The 14,133-nt window shown below is 52.4% G+C and overlaps 1 long non-coding RNA gene across 4 annotated transcripts in view; it reads left to right on the top strand.

The window, feature by feature from the left end:
• Positions 1-14,133, top strand: part of LOC102164652 (uncharacterized) — a 51,825-nt gene that overhangs the window by 14,438 nt on the left and 23,254 nt on the right. Inside the window, exon 1 of one of the 4 annotated variants that reach the window (XR_014827686.1) lies at positions 11,178-11,317. The exons of 2 other annotated variants lie outside the window; for them this stretch is intronic. This is a non-coding gene — a long non-coding RNA (uncharacterized LOC102164652). Of the gene's footprint in view, positions 1-11,177; positions 11,318-14,133 lie in introns of those variants that run through there. One more of the 4 variants, XR_014827687.1, reaches the window with a different exon arrangement.

Raw genomic sequence — 14,133 nt, 5'->3', positions numbered from 1 at the left:
GCCTACACCCTAGGGCTATGGGTATTGAATTCGGAATTGAATTCTGGGGTGTTTATCAGTCTGGGTGGGCCCTGGTTGGCAGTGGGGGTTGTTGTCTTCCTTGGGGCTGAAAGGAAAGGCTCAGGACCTGGGGGAGGCGGGCTCCCCGGTCAGTGACCACCCGTGGGAGGTGCTCGGGCCTCCCCTTGGCCCTCCTGGTGGAGGCGCCCAGGGCTGGCGGGCGCCTCCTGTTCAACCCCGGCTCCCAGACGGGCCACCCACCGCTGCTGAGATGGCCGCGGGCTGCGTACAGGGCCCGGGCAGCGCCCATCGACTGTGGGCCCAGGGAAGGGCGCGCTCTGCCCAGTCCTCCTCCTCCTCCTCCTCCTCAGGCCGGGCCGAGCGCCTTGGAGCCGGTGCCTGGGGAGCCTGGCAGAGCCGCTCCTCCTCCGAGGATGGCGCGGGTCGTGAGTGGCGTAACCCCGAGAAGAGGTCACTCCACCGCGGTGTTTTACACTCCTCTCTGCAGAACGCTGGTGACTTCATTAACCTCCTTGTAGATGCGGCGGCTGAAAGATACATTTCCCGACGCGTCTCCATCCCAGTTTCCGTCATCATGTACTTAAATTGCAAATTCTCATGAACTGTAACCCAGTGTCTTCCGGCTCTTATTCTGCATGTCCCTGTAGATCTGCTATCTTCCAATGTGTCAAAGCTAGAGGCGGCGGCTGCTAGGGAAAGGTATGGCTTTATTAAGCCACACCAAAGAGCCCTCCACTGAAGAAAGCTGAGAATGCGACGGCTTAATACTCCTGATGCCAGCCGCTGCCACGGCTGCTTTCAGAGCCCGCTGTTTACCCATCGCCCTCCACGCCCAGCGTCGGAAAGCAGGTGCGGAGGGAAGGCGTCCAGCGGGAGGGAGAGACTTCTCAGCGGCCGTGCTCTCTAGCATGAGATCGCTGCATGCCCGCCTTTTCGTTTGCTTCCTCCATAAAACCCTGCCTCCCTCCCTGTGCACCCACTCTCCCTCTCTTCATTTCCCGGAGAACCCCTGCCCATAATATTGGAAAAGATTATCTTATGACTGAGCACTAAAAAAAAAAAAAAAAATGAGAATTGATCCAAGAGTAGAGAGTCACTGAATTCTGCTCAAAACCAGAGATGGTTAACTTCTGTATGATTGTTTTCCCTTAAGAAAGTTAAGGCAACATTTGCAAGTCCCTCCCTGCCTGCCCACCCTCCCTCCCCCAAAAAACCCCCGACTGATTCTTTTAGCTCAAAATGTTGTATCATAAGCACATTTTTTATGGCTAAAAATTGGGGTTTACAGAGGGAAAATGACAAGCCTGTAATTGGCATACTTGGTACGAAAGTTTGCTTGCATATAAGAGATTCATGTTTGTAATTTCATTTTAGGAAAACATTCTGAGCATCAGGGGAGCGGCAGGAGGGCAGGCCTGTGGGAACTCTCTCTCCAGAAGCACCTGGTTTCAGACTTACCCATAAAAACGGGACCACATGGAGTTTCATTCCAGTGCTCTGGGATCCGTGGGCATTTTCACCCAACTGGAGATGAAATTCTAAGTGCGAACACTTGGCAGCTGACAGTTTCTGACTGTCTTCACCCTCGTATTGTGCGTCTTTGCTTGGTCTCCATCCCGCGTTCCTAGTTAGGCCTGTAGCACACTTGGCGCCTTTGAATTCTCGTGTGTGCTGGATGTCTCGGGGGCCTAGCCACAGCCCGAGACATCTCACGGACACGGAGAGCACAGCAAGGTTCGATTCGCCACGTCTCCTGTCTCCACGGGAGCGCAGCCGCGTCCTGACCCGGCTTTTGCTGTGCGGATTCTCACGCGGGCTCTCTCTCCCCGCTCACCTCAGTACATCGCCACGAAATTCCCTGCACTGCGTCTGGTCTCTGTCTGTTCAGTGAGGACAGGGGCAGAGATTTTTGCTTTGACTGCAGGGAATTTTCTTTTGGCTTTACATCTTGCAGGGAAGGTTCCTACAACACAAAAGGTGGAAAATGAGAAGTCAGTGTTTGTTCACTGTGTGATTGGCTGCCGTCTCTCTTTGTCTTTCTGAGCAAATAGGAGTTTACTCTACAAACTGCGTTCCCCCTTCCCTCAGACATTCTTCCCCACGGCTCCCCCTCCTGAGGCCGCGGAGAACCCACAGCTCGGATGCAGAATGCGTTTTGCTCTTTTCCAGTCCCCTTCTGACGGACACATAGGTTATTTCGAGGCTTGCACCTCTGTACGGCTGCTGCCAGGGGCATTTACGCTTCTTCTCGGGGAGCTCTTGTGGGGCTGTTTCTGTAGGATGTGTTCCTGCAAACAGTGGTGGGTCAGAGGTATGCAAAGCAGCGGCTTTCTTTGTTTTGTTTTGGGTTTTGCTTCTTAGGGCCTCACCTGCAGCATATGGAAGTTCTCAGGCTAGGGTCGAATTGGAGGTGCAGCTGCAGCTGCTGGCCTACGCCGCAGCCACAACTATGCCGGATCCTTAAGCCACTGAGCAAGGCCCGGAGCCGCATCCTCATGGGCAGTAGTTGGGTTTGCAGCCTGCTGAGCCTCCGTGGGAACTCCCACAAAGCAATGTTATCAGCAGGTGATCTGCGCTGAGAGTTTGAGGAAAGAAACATGGGTGACTTAGGACTGCGATGTCCCCTCCCACGTCATCGCTGGAGTCCCGATGGTGCTCGCAGGACGGCCGGAGGTTCAGTAGCTTGTTTTAGGCACAGACACGGAAGCAGCTGTTCTGAGATTGAGACCTCGACTTTTCATGCTCCGTCCAGAGCTTTCTCCCAATAAGCCTGTCTTTTGTATTTAAGTGACATTCTGGGGTTTCGTCACCTACCGTGGCCTCCTGTGCCCGTCTGATAAGTGTAGTGGTCCTTATCAGGGCCTCCTTGGACATTCTCTTCCACGGGAAGAACCTGTGACCAGAATCCCTTCCTGATAGGAAGGGACCCCTCATCGTAGGTCAGTGTCATTGTCTGTGTCACCGTTCTGCTCACATCCTTGGTGACTGGGCCTGTGAAGCCGTGGTTGTCCTAGCATCATGGTGTGTAGATTTATCTCCTTTTTTTTTTTAACCCCATTTCCTCTTTCCTCCAGCCCAGGCAACCACCATTCTGGTCTGTTTCTATGAAATGGGCCTTTCTTTCTTTTAGAGGTTCCGCATATTACTGATGTCGTGTAGCACACACTGTGTGTGTCCCGTGTCTGGCTGCCTCCACTTAGCACAACACCCTCCAGTTCCCGGTTGTGGCAAAGGCAAGGTTTCCCTTGTCGCGGGCTGAGCAGTTTTCCATTGCGCTGCATGCAGCCCCTCCCAGCCTCTGTCCAGGCATCTGTTGACGGACGTGTGTCTCCTTGTCTTGGCTGTTGTGTAGGACACTGCGATGGACAGAGGAATGCAGAAATCCCTTTGAGAGTGATTTCTTCTCCTTAGGCCGTGTACCCAGAGGTGGGACTGGTGGATCACATGGTAGTTTAATTTTAATTTTCCGAGGAACCTCCATCTTGCTTCCCTGGGGCCGCCAGGTTACGTTCCAGCCAGCGGGGCACCGGCGGGCCTTTCCTCGGCATCTACCGGCATTTCTCACTTGTTGAGCAGGTGTGGGTGGTGTCTCGCTGCGGTTTTGAGTTGTGTGTCCCTGATGATTGGCGATGTAGCCATCATGGTCTTGCTGGCCACCAGCATGTCGTCGTCGTTAAAACGTCTGCTCAAGTACTCTATTTTGTTTTATTTATTTTTATTGAGGTCCAGTTGGTGTACAGTGTTAGATTAGTCTCAGGCGTACAACAGAGGGACCCAGCATTTCTGTAGCTTTTAATCCATGTAGAGTCCTTAGTGAAACACTGGCTAGCTTCCCGGTGCTGTGTGCTGTTCCTTTGTAGCTTGTTTATTTTACACATAGAAGCTTGTGTCTCTTCCTCCCCTACCCCCATCCTGCCCTCCCCTTTCCCGCTGGTCACCACTGCTCTGTTCTCTGTTGGGTTCATCATAATGAAACGTGCACACAGAGGCGTGTTGTGGCCCAGCCTCCTGAGGGCTGGGGCCCCTGGGGCTCTGTGCTCGGCCAGGCACAGGCCGTGCCCACCCAAGCGCTTCGGGGAAAATGCTCCTTCCTCTCTGGCTGAAGTCTGCATCCCGGGGGCCTTGGGGGTTGAAGCACCAGGGGCCCTGGGTGGGCAGTGGGTGGGTGGGGTATGGGAGGGGGAGGGGTACCCAGTGGGACAGTCATGCGTGGCACCAGAAGTGCACCGCTAGGAGGAGAAGAGGGGACGCCGAGCCAGGGCTTGACCCTTGACTCTGAGGACACCCCCTGGAGGGTGGGGCGGGTGGACTGCCTGGTCCCCGCACCCCCCTACAGCAGGAAGGTGGCCCACGCCTCGAGGGCAGTCTGGCTTAGGAGCATTCCCCGGCTGGGACGCCTCTGGTCCTCCCTCCTCCCTGCCCGGTCCCCATCCCTGCCCTACAGCCCCTCAGGGAGTCTTGCAGCGGGAACAAAGTCGCTCAGAGCACCTATCATTAAAGACGAGATGGAGGGTGATGACATGATGGACAGGCTGCTCCTGGATGTCGCGCAGGCCGCTCGGAGACGGAGGGGGCAGCCCCCGGCCTAGCTCTCTGCCTGCTCGAGGCTGGCCCAGCATCCCTGAGCCTGTGCCCCATGGTCCTCACCGTTCCAGCTCCTCGGGGGGAGGGGCTGTCCAGCCTCCTCTTGTCCTGCGCCTCACGGGCTGGGTTCTCAGGTGACGACGGCTGAGGGGGGTGGCCTTCCCCACAGACCTCAGATCCCTCAATTGGTCAGGGGCTCCAGCCAGTTCCTTTTGGCCATCGGTCACTTTAATGCCCGTTGCACTGTGGCTCCCCTGTGGCTGAGATTTGCCTCCATCAGTGTCGGCCCCACGTGGCAGGGTCGGGGGTGGACACCTGTGTAAAGAAGTAACTGTGCATTAGGAAGCACACCCAGGACCAGGTGGCCTGTGGACATGAGTGAGGCTGACAGGAGCCACTCCTGGGGGAAAGCTGGAAGCCGGGCCCTTCCCCTGCTCTGCCTTCGGCCAGCGTCCTGCCAGATGCCAGAGGCCAAGGCATCTCATCCCTTCCTTCCCCTCCCATTCATCTTACACATTTTTTTTTGGTGCCAACTCTGTGCAGGGCTGGGCTGGACAGGTTGATAAGGCAAGACCTCCCCCAGCGAGGGCTTTGTAAGAGTGTGGCCTGGCCGCACAGACACACTGGGGGTCAGTGTGGACTCTGCAGTGAATAGGGGTGGGGCCATGGGGAGGGTGTTACCAAGCGAAAGTTCGAGCTGTGAACGCACAGGAAGGCCAGACAAACTGAAGTGGAGTTTGGAGCCTAGAAAGAATCACTGCAGGGTCATGTGACGAGACGGGCAGCCCATATGCCTGGCACTGGAGACCCAGGACACGCACTGTGTGAGGGTGAGATCCCGTATAAGAACGTGTGGAGCTGAAAAGAGCAGGAGACACAAAATGGAAAACTAGTCGGCCCTAGGCTTAACGTGAGTGTGCAAAACAGAGCTGAAAACACAGGCAAATGCACATCTGCTCCTGGGCCCTCGCAGCACTGTGGGCAGCAGCACGGGTGCCGGGCATCTCGAAGGAGCATCTGGGGAGGGCAAGCTGCTGAGGTGTTTCAGATAGAACCTTTTGAATGCAGGGTGCTAAGAGCAGCCCTTTCTGGAGTGATGCGTCGCCTCTCACAACCTTCATTGCAGGGACCTCGTGGATGACGTGGTTCCTGTGTCAGAAGCGGAGAGTGGAGTTTTAGCGTAATGGACAGAATTAACCTTCCCTGTTTCCTCGTTTTCCAGATTCACTGTCATCAAATGCACATCTATTTGCCTCTTGTCCTTAAAAAGCTGTTAATTTACATTTTTTTTCTTTTTTGCTTTTGTACTGTCATTTCAAAGAATCAAACCATTTTTAATAATCAGTGGTAGGAGCTTAAGATAATAGTGGTTGGATTTTTCACATTCAAAGGCAAGTTTCAACCTTTAATTTCCACCAAAATTCAATTAATTTATTTCCTCTTTAAGGACCAAAAGGCAATCTGAATCATTTTTACTGTCATGCAACATCCCCAAACAATATTTTATGAGGCCAAGTTTAGTTAGTGGTTAATAGATTCAGGCTTGGTTAAGGCTTTCACATGGGCAGCTCCTTGTTTTAGAAATGTCTGTTTATTATCGGTTTAATGTGGATGGAACTGCTTATTCACTCTTCAGAAACCCTTTATGACTCCTAATTAAAGTCTTTGTCTGAACACAAAATAATTAATACATAAAATGAAGCCACGGGAAAGAAGCAACTGTGAAATAGTCACTTGGTTGTGTGTTAAGTAGCATTTAATCATTAGAGTAACAGTGTTTGCACTTTTGGAAAGAAAACAAGGCACAGCCTTCATGTTTATTTAACACTTTGACTGGTTCTTCTCGGAGGTATGTCATGAGTCTCGTGGAGCGCCGCCGCAGTAAATCACGGGTTCTGAAAATTACTGGGTCTTAAACAGTAGTGTCATTTTAAACCTAAATAGTTTGGCGGTGCTCCGGCACATAAAACTGACCCCTTAGAACAACATGGACTGTTTACACTGAAAGACAAGTAAAGGAAATAAAAACAACACATAAACTATAGTGCTGCCAGGATGCCATTTATTCTGCTTTGGTTTGGGCTTGACGTCTGACGCTGCTGATGGGCACAGGAGTGCTTTGCGCCCCCAGAGGCGGGGTCCGGGTTCGCACCCCCAGCGTCGCCCTGGCCTCTTCTGCCCCATGAAGGCTTCTGCAAAGTGCTGCCAGCTTTTCAGAGGGGGCGATGTCGCCGGGCCCCCAGAGGCACAGATGTGTCCCTAGGAAGCGAGATCTCATTAGTGCGCGGTGAGGGCAGAGTGAAAATTCGCAGCAGGTTCTTTTCATAGAAACTGTAAGGAAGGGGGATTGGCCAGCCCCTGGGGTTGGACGTGGGATAAGGAATTTTCGTCTCTGGGTCACTGCTTCCAACTCCAGCTTGACGGACCTGAAGTTCCCAAGTGTGGGAGCAGGAACCATGAAAGGGACACCTCCTGGCCTGGGCTCTTGGCTCAGCTTTGCCTCTGGTGAGAGGAATGTGATGCCTTCGAGAGGAGGGGGAGAGGAAAGGAGGCCCTGGAACTCATCACGGGGCCTCTGGCCTGGGTTTGGGCTCTGGGACTCATCACGGGACCTCTGGCCTGGGTTTGGCCTCTGGGTAAGGACAGCAGGCTGGAGCAGGAGCAGCGCAGTGGAGGGAGGAGCCCAGCGGGCCTTTGCCGGCACTTTGCTCTGCCTTCTATGAAGTGCCTCTGTCTTTCACGTGCTCTAGGCAGGGCCGCTCCAAATCGTGCAGGGCTGGGGAAGGTCCCTGCGTGTCCTCTCCTCTGGGTCCTTGGCAGCCAAATGCACTTTGGCTCCGAGCACAAGTGTCCCTTGCATCTTTATAGTGGTTCCTGTGGCCAAGACAGAGCCAAGGGCAAATCCCACCAGTTAGGGATCCCATCCCTCTCCCGCCCCTGACCCACGTACACTGGGAAATTTGGAATGTTTAGAGAAGCAGAAACCATAAAAGAAAAAAATCACCTGTGACCCCAACACCGGTTCGCACCCACTCTTCGCACGTTTGCATCTCTGTCCTCTGTCCACACGTCTGTCTCACACAGCTGAGTTCATACCGCGGGTGCTGATGCTTGAACATGACTTTGTAACATTTCATTGAGTGTGTGTGCCGTAGCCGTGAAACTGATCCCCTGCTGCTGGACACTGAGGTTGTTTCCAGTTCTGTACTATCCTCTGAAGTCCCAAGCTGTCCCTGGCCCATCAAGGTGGGCATCCTCTGCCCCCCTGGGTTCTCCCTGTGGGAGCCCGCCTGTGCCATGGCTCTCACGTCCCCCGTTCGCAGCTGTTCCTGCCCCTCACGGGCTGGGAGGCCCCCATTCGTCTGCAGTCCACACTCGGCTCTAGAGGAAGCGGGGGCCGCCTCATTCCCCACCTGCGCCTCCAGACGGCAAGCACGTCTGCACGTGTAACTGTGGGCAGGGCACCAGGATGGGGCGAGTGGAAGACAGTGAGGGTCCCCCAGCTCCAGCCCCGCAGCAGCTCTCAGTGTACAGGGAGGAAGAAGGAGGCTGAGACCCATGCCCACGACCTGAGGTAACTGCGTGATGTTAGCTGCTATTGGAGTCAGAAGAAAAGGCTGCTGGGATTTTGGACCAGGCTGTAGTTCAGCTGAGCTCTGAGAAGTGGATGGGGGTACAGGGGGCGTTGAGGGAAAGGAGGAGCTCTAGGCTCAGGAGGGCTCCGGCTGGCAGATGCAGCTTCTCTGGCGTGTCGTCTGCCTGAAGCAGGACAGCTGGCACGGGGTCCTCCGGGTGGAGGGGCCTCCTTGCTACCGCGTGAAGGTGAAGCTGCTGTGGGAATAGCGGTGTTTGGAATTTGTTTGGGTCGCCTGGGAACTTGTCATCCAAAAAAGGCACAGAGAAGGAGATGGAACATTTCGACTTGCAAGGGTACGTTACTGTTCTCGTCTTTCCTGTGCCTTGTAAATGCAAAGTAATTTTGTACGTTTTTTAGGTGCCGTTGTACTTTTTCCTGCTTGTCTCAGATTCACCACTTTGGGGGGCAGTGTCCATCCCAGAGGCCCTGGACCCTGGTGAGGCCGGCCGGAAGCTGGGTCCAGGGGTGAACGGGTACTGGCTTGCGGTCGGTCCAGCTGCTCCCTGGATGTGGCCGAAATGGCCCCTGGCTCTCAGAGCCAGGGTTCGAGTGTTTGTCCTCAGTCTTAAGCACGTCTTGTTGTAGCGATAGCCGAGCAGTCTCAGGGGCCCTCTCTCAATAAGGACTGCTTTTCCTTTTGTTGAGTCCCTCGCTTGCACATGCACCTCAGGAATTCAAAGGACGGAGGTTCTGATTCAGATATTAAGGGAGCTACAGGGGCCCGTTGCAGCATTTATTAAACCTCTGGTGAACAGGGCACTGTACGCCCAATTATTAATCTGTGGGAAACTTGACCCTTCAATTAACTAAGTCATAATTGCTTTGTGGACCATCAAAAACCTTGCATTATTAATGAGCATTTAAGGTCAATATTCGTTCACGTCGCTTTATTGTCTGTGATATTTATCACTTGTAATATGACTTCCTGGTTAATTATACAGAATCATGCAGCATTCACTTTTGATTAATGTGGAAAGTTCATGCAGACTTTGTTAAAAAAACATTTATTATGTGTGATGTATTATAATAACCCTTATTTTCTTCCCTGAGCTTTGTCCTATGTACATATGTTTTCAATATTCAGAAAATCTTCCCGTGTGGAGGAACTTCCTCATACACGAAATTGAGAAAATTTAATAAATCATGTTAGCCACCTGCACGATGTGTGTTTTTTATTGTGATACGATCTTCTTGTGGGAAGGTTGGGGTCATAACTTATGCAAGATGATAAACGCATTTTAACTGGAGGGAACTGCTGTGAAATCGTATTCCAGGCGTCCCTTTATTGCACAGGGGACCGCGAGGGGCGGTGGAAGGAGTGTGTTCTTGGCGTCTCAAGACTGGGCCGTAATTAGCCGTGTGACCTTGGGCAACTTGCTCTGCATCTCGTCATCTCATAAATTAATCTGTATTCATTGATTAATACCTCCCCAGCTTCCCTCGGCAAGTGGGTGGGAGGACCAGCTACTCCAGCGCTTGCGAGAGGGCTTCGTGCTGTGAAATGTGCCACACCAGGGTGCCCCCATTTGTCTGGGAAGAACCCCCTCGAATTCCTCTTCTGGCTGTGGCATCATCGCCTGTCCTTGCTGGGCAGAGGCTATTTCCAATCAAGAGAAGCCAGTTCGGTAATGAACACTCTGTAGCATGAGCGAGCCTCTAGAAAGGGAGTAGGAAGCCAGGTCGGTGTGTGCTTGGGGCTGGACTGTGTCCCGTCCCCTCCGCCCCCTCCCCGGTTACATGGTAAGTCCTGCTGGTCCCGCCATGGTCCCTCCATCTCCCAAAGTGACTGTGTTTGGAGATGGGGCCTTTAGAGCAATGACATAGGTAAAAGAGGTCCCATGGGTGCCCTGCTCCATGTGACCAATCCAGGAGGATGGTGTTGGTAAGAAGAGGGGTCAGGACGCAGACACGGAGGGAGGACCCTGTGAGGACACAGGGGGAAGGCGGCTGCCTGCAAGCCATGGAGAAAGGCCTCAGGGGAAACCAACCTGGGGTTCCACCTGTTAGGGCAGCCCCAGCAGACCGAAGCCGGCGTTAGGGGAGGGCTGCCGAGGGCCAGGGTGCCCACTCCCTCTGGGTCTGGAAGCAGTACTGCCTCGTCTGGCTTCCTGGGCATGCAGGTGTGATGCACAGGCCCTGGGAGGAGTAGCCAGACCCAAGTTAACAACACGGCTTGGTCCTGCTGGGGAGAGGGGCGGAGAATGTGGCTTTTCGGGGTGCAGGAGGGGGATGGCAAGGGGAGGGCCAGACTCCCTTATTTCTGGGCAAAGGGCAGAAGGGTCTTGCTCTTGTGCCCCAACATAGATTGTGAGGGAACCCAAACCATCTCTCTTCTTCTAGAGGTGCTGCTGGGGAGAAGGTGGATTTGCAAAGTGTGGCTGGTCCTGGGCAGGGGTGGCCGATGTGGTCTGGCTGGGCAAGGACAGTCTAGCTCTGTGCTGGCCTTGGGGACGGGAGCCCTGGTCCTGAAGATGCAGCAGGGCCTCAGGCTCCTGCCCATCGCTGCCAAATACCCACAGTTCCGCTAGGTCCAGATGCCCCTCCAAAGGGCTCCATCTGAAACTCTCATGGCAATGGGAGTGGAGAAGGATGTCCAGTCGTGACGCAAAGCAGCCGGGCTGCTCGTGAAAGGACCGCAGCCACCATCGACAGCTCGGCATGGGCGGGCCGTCCAGCAGCAGGCCCAGTGACGCGGGATGCTGCATCTGCTGCTGATGCGTGTAAACCTCAGGTTTAAATCCCCCCATCCTTGAAAAGGGGGTGCTACTTCGTACACTCCTGTGCCGGAGGGAGATGGTCGTGAGCATTAAAAAACACACAGTCCCCAGGACTCTCAGGCCCAAGGAACATTCCAGAGCATCATAACAACCACCGTGTTTCACACACACACACACACACACACACACACACACGGGAAAGGGAGGCCTCAAGAGTCGCCTTCCTTTTCTCCCATCTGCATGTAGTAGGAAGGCGACAGCGTGAGGCCATCTGGAGAGACCTTAAAGTCACCGCGAGACGCAGGCCCTGTGGATTTTGGTGTGAGGTCAGCGGATTTCCTACCGCCGGAGCCTTTAGGTGTGAACGGTGTGGGGTTGGAGTGTTTGGGACCCGTGGGGTTTGTGGCTTGGGAGGGTAGCTGGGGGATTGGAGGGCAAACAATGCTTTTCAGTTAGGAGGACTCAGTTCATCGAGCGCTCTGGCAGTTGCAGAAGGAAAGGGGGGGGGCACGATTTCCTCGGGTAGGGGCCGAAGTGTGTGAAGGTTGGGCGCCGGAGGACACACTGTCAAGTGCTGGGAGGGGCCGTCTGCAGAAAGATGAGTCCACGCTCGGATCCCAGCCTTGCTTGGCAAGGAGAAGGTGGGCAGGTGGCCTTACCTGTGGAGGGCGGCCCCCCTCGCACCTCGCCTGCCTCCAGCCCGGCCCAGCCCGTCTCCCCTCCCTCCTTCCCTCACAGACGATGCTCCACCTCTCCCCGAGGACAGCTCAGGCAAAAGGGCCAGTGACTAATTTCCCGAGCCACCTTAGCCATGGAATATTCTCGTATTTAAAGCATTTTTTGATAAATTGTCTGTCAACAGTAGATGAAGTTAACATTTCTTTCGATCAATAAAATAAATATTGAGGTTACGAGTTAAATACTGTCTAAATTTCTAAGGACTGGCTGTTGCATGCTTTGGTGTTCGTTCAGTTCCTGCCCATCTGCTTTAACAAATTTTGCAGAGCTGTTATAATTTTCATTCATAATATATGATGGGTTTGTCCGGATTTCCTCCATGTGTGAAATCTATTTAATGTTAACATTCTTAAATTGGAGTCGGTTATAAATAATGCACTAGGAGACGTGAAGTGGGGCAGGTCATTTCTTTGTGTCGTACCTGTCAGGGGAACGCTTACATTTTTCGTGTTTCTAAATAGTTTTGCACAACTTGGGCCCAGATTACGCCTATCAAAGAGAGACGGCTCTTTGTGTCCTGGTTTACGTGAATTAAAAACCTTTGGCCAATGTGTGGTCCAAAAAAGACAGTGGGTAGAGAGGGCTTGCCGACAGCCTTTCTTTCGTGTGCACGTGAATGGGCCCTTCCATTTTTCCTGGAGGCCAGAATCCACTTTGAAATTCATGTTTGATAAATTCCCCGGCTTTCGGAGTAATTTCACTGTCTATAGGGCAGTTGATCCTTGGAGTGTATCAGTGAACCTCAGGGACTTGTGTACCATTTCTGCATATCCAAGTTCAAATATATGCTCAAGATCGGTTTAAATTTTAAGTTGTTGATCTTATTTCTGATAGATTTGTTAGCTTAGCCTCCATGTCGTTTCTAAAACCTGGGCCTAATCCTCAAATACTCTCTTCTTAAACACATCTTTGCTAAGTTCCTTGATTGCGTTAGTAAAATGTATATTGAGCAGTTGTTCTGCACGTTACATTGCCAGCGCCTTCGCTGAGAGGCCGGAACCTTGATACCCTGGCTGTCAGTTACCACCCACCTTCTCCTTTGCCCTTTGTCTCAGGCAGACCGTTAGTTTTCATGTCTGCTCCAGCAGGTGCTTAAGATTTTCACCAGTGGGAACAGATTTTTATGCCATCACTTTTCCAATATAAAATGCAAGCCTCGTCTATTAATTTTTTGCTTATTCTTATAATTCTTGATGTTTTGTTGGCCTTACAAATATTATTTCTTCAAAACGTTTTTAACACATTGTTACTGATAAAAGTAAGTAACTGACTTTTTCTCCTGAGTCTATTTTGAAAGGAAAGGTCTAGCATTCATAAGTGAGTGAATTCTGGAGTTCCCTGGCGGTGCCTCGAGTTAAGAAGCCAGAGTCGTCACCGTTGTGGCTTGGGTCGCTGCTGAGGTGCCAGTTCGACTCCTGGCCCCAGGAACTTGCACATGCAGCGGGGATAGCCAAGAGGAAAAAGAAAAGAAAAAAAGGAAATACGTGAATTCCACACACACTGAGCCTAGACTATTTCTCACAAACAGCTTTCTCTTGGGCATGCCAGGATTCCCCAAGCATTGTAATAAATGCAGCTATTTTTTGAAGTTGCGACCCCCTTAATCACCATGGGTTGTGATTTGCATTTAGTGGGTGAGGAGGTGCTGGCGCCCATGGTTCTGGGACCCGGCGTGCCACACCTCAGGTCAGGGCGGTGCCGAACGTCCTTCGATTCTCCCTAACGGGGTTGCTTTCTCCTGGTCGTCTTCCTGAAAGCAGCTCCTCTGGGGAAATGCATTTCAGTTCACACTGCAGAGTGGCGTGCATCTTCCTTCTCTTTCCTTCTGTCCTCGTCCATGGCGCTCACCTGCCCGGGGTCCAGCGCAGGTGCAGCCGGAGCCTCGTGCCCTGCTTCTCTGCAGCTTATTCCTTCGCCTGAGTCAGCTCAGAATCTTGAAGCCTTTCTTACCTCTTTATATTTTTCTTCTCCATAAGGAAATTAGTCTCAAGGAAAAAAAAAAATTCCTTCTGTGTGGCCTGTTCTGCAGGACTTAAGAACTTCCTCTTCTTAGTTTTCAGGCCCGACCTGACCAGCAGTGCCAGAATTCAAATTTACAGTCTCTGGGGCAACATTTTAATAGAGTTTTTGCTGGTGTTAAAGCTTAACTCTGGTGTTATATTCATACTCTACCATGGAGGTTTAACCACCCAATTTTATTAGCAGCAAAATAAAAGTATCAGGGACCTGAAATCCCAGTGTTTGTGTCATGGGAGGGAGCAGCCTTGCCCCCTTTCTCCCAAAGGTAATTTATATCATCGTGGATCAGGGTGCACGTAAACTTGGAGAGCGGTAAAAAAAAGAAGCCATTTGAGAACATTTCTGACTTAAATGAATTATGTGTAGGAAAAGAATACCCAGCCCATATTATCTTTGCCTTTTACAGGAAATAAAGCT

The sequence above is a fragment of the Sus scrofa genome, chromosome 14, assembly GCF_054392235.1.
Source record: "Sus scrofa isolate SSC_HxYL_T2T_F1_AM1 chromosome 14, Sscrofa_HxYL_maternal_Yorkshire_Landrace_v2.0, whole genome shotgun sequence".
Lineage (NCBI taxonomy): Eukaryota > Metazoa > Chordata > Mammalia > Artiodactyla > Suidae > Sus > Sus scrofa.
The sequence above is the reverse complement of the archived record's forward strand: the minus strand, read 5'-3'. Positions and strand labels throughout refer to the sequence as shown.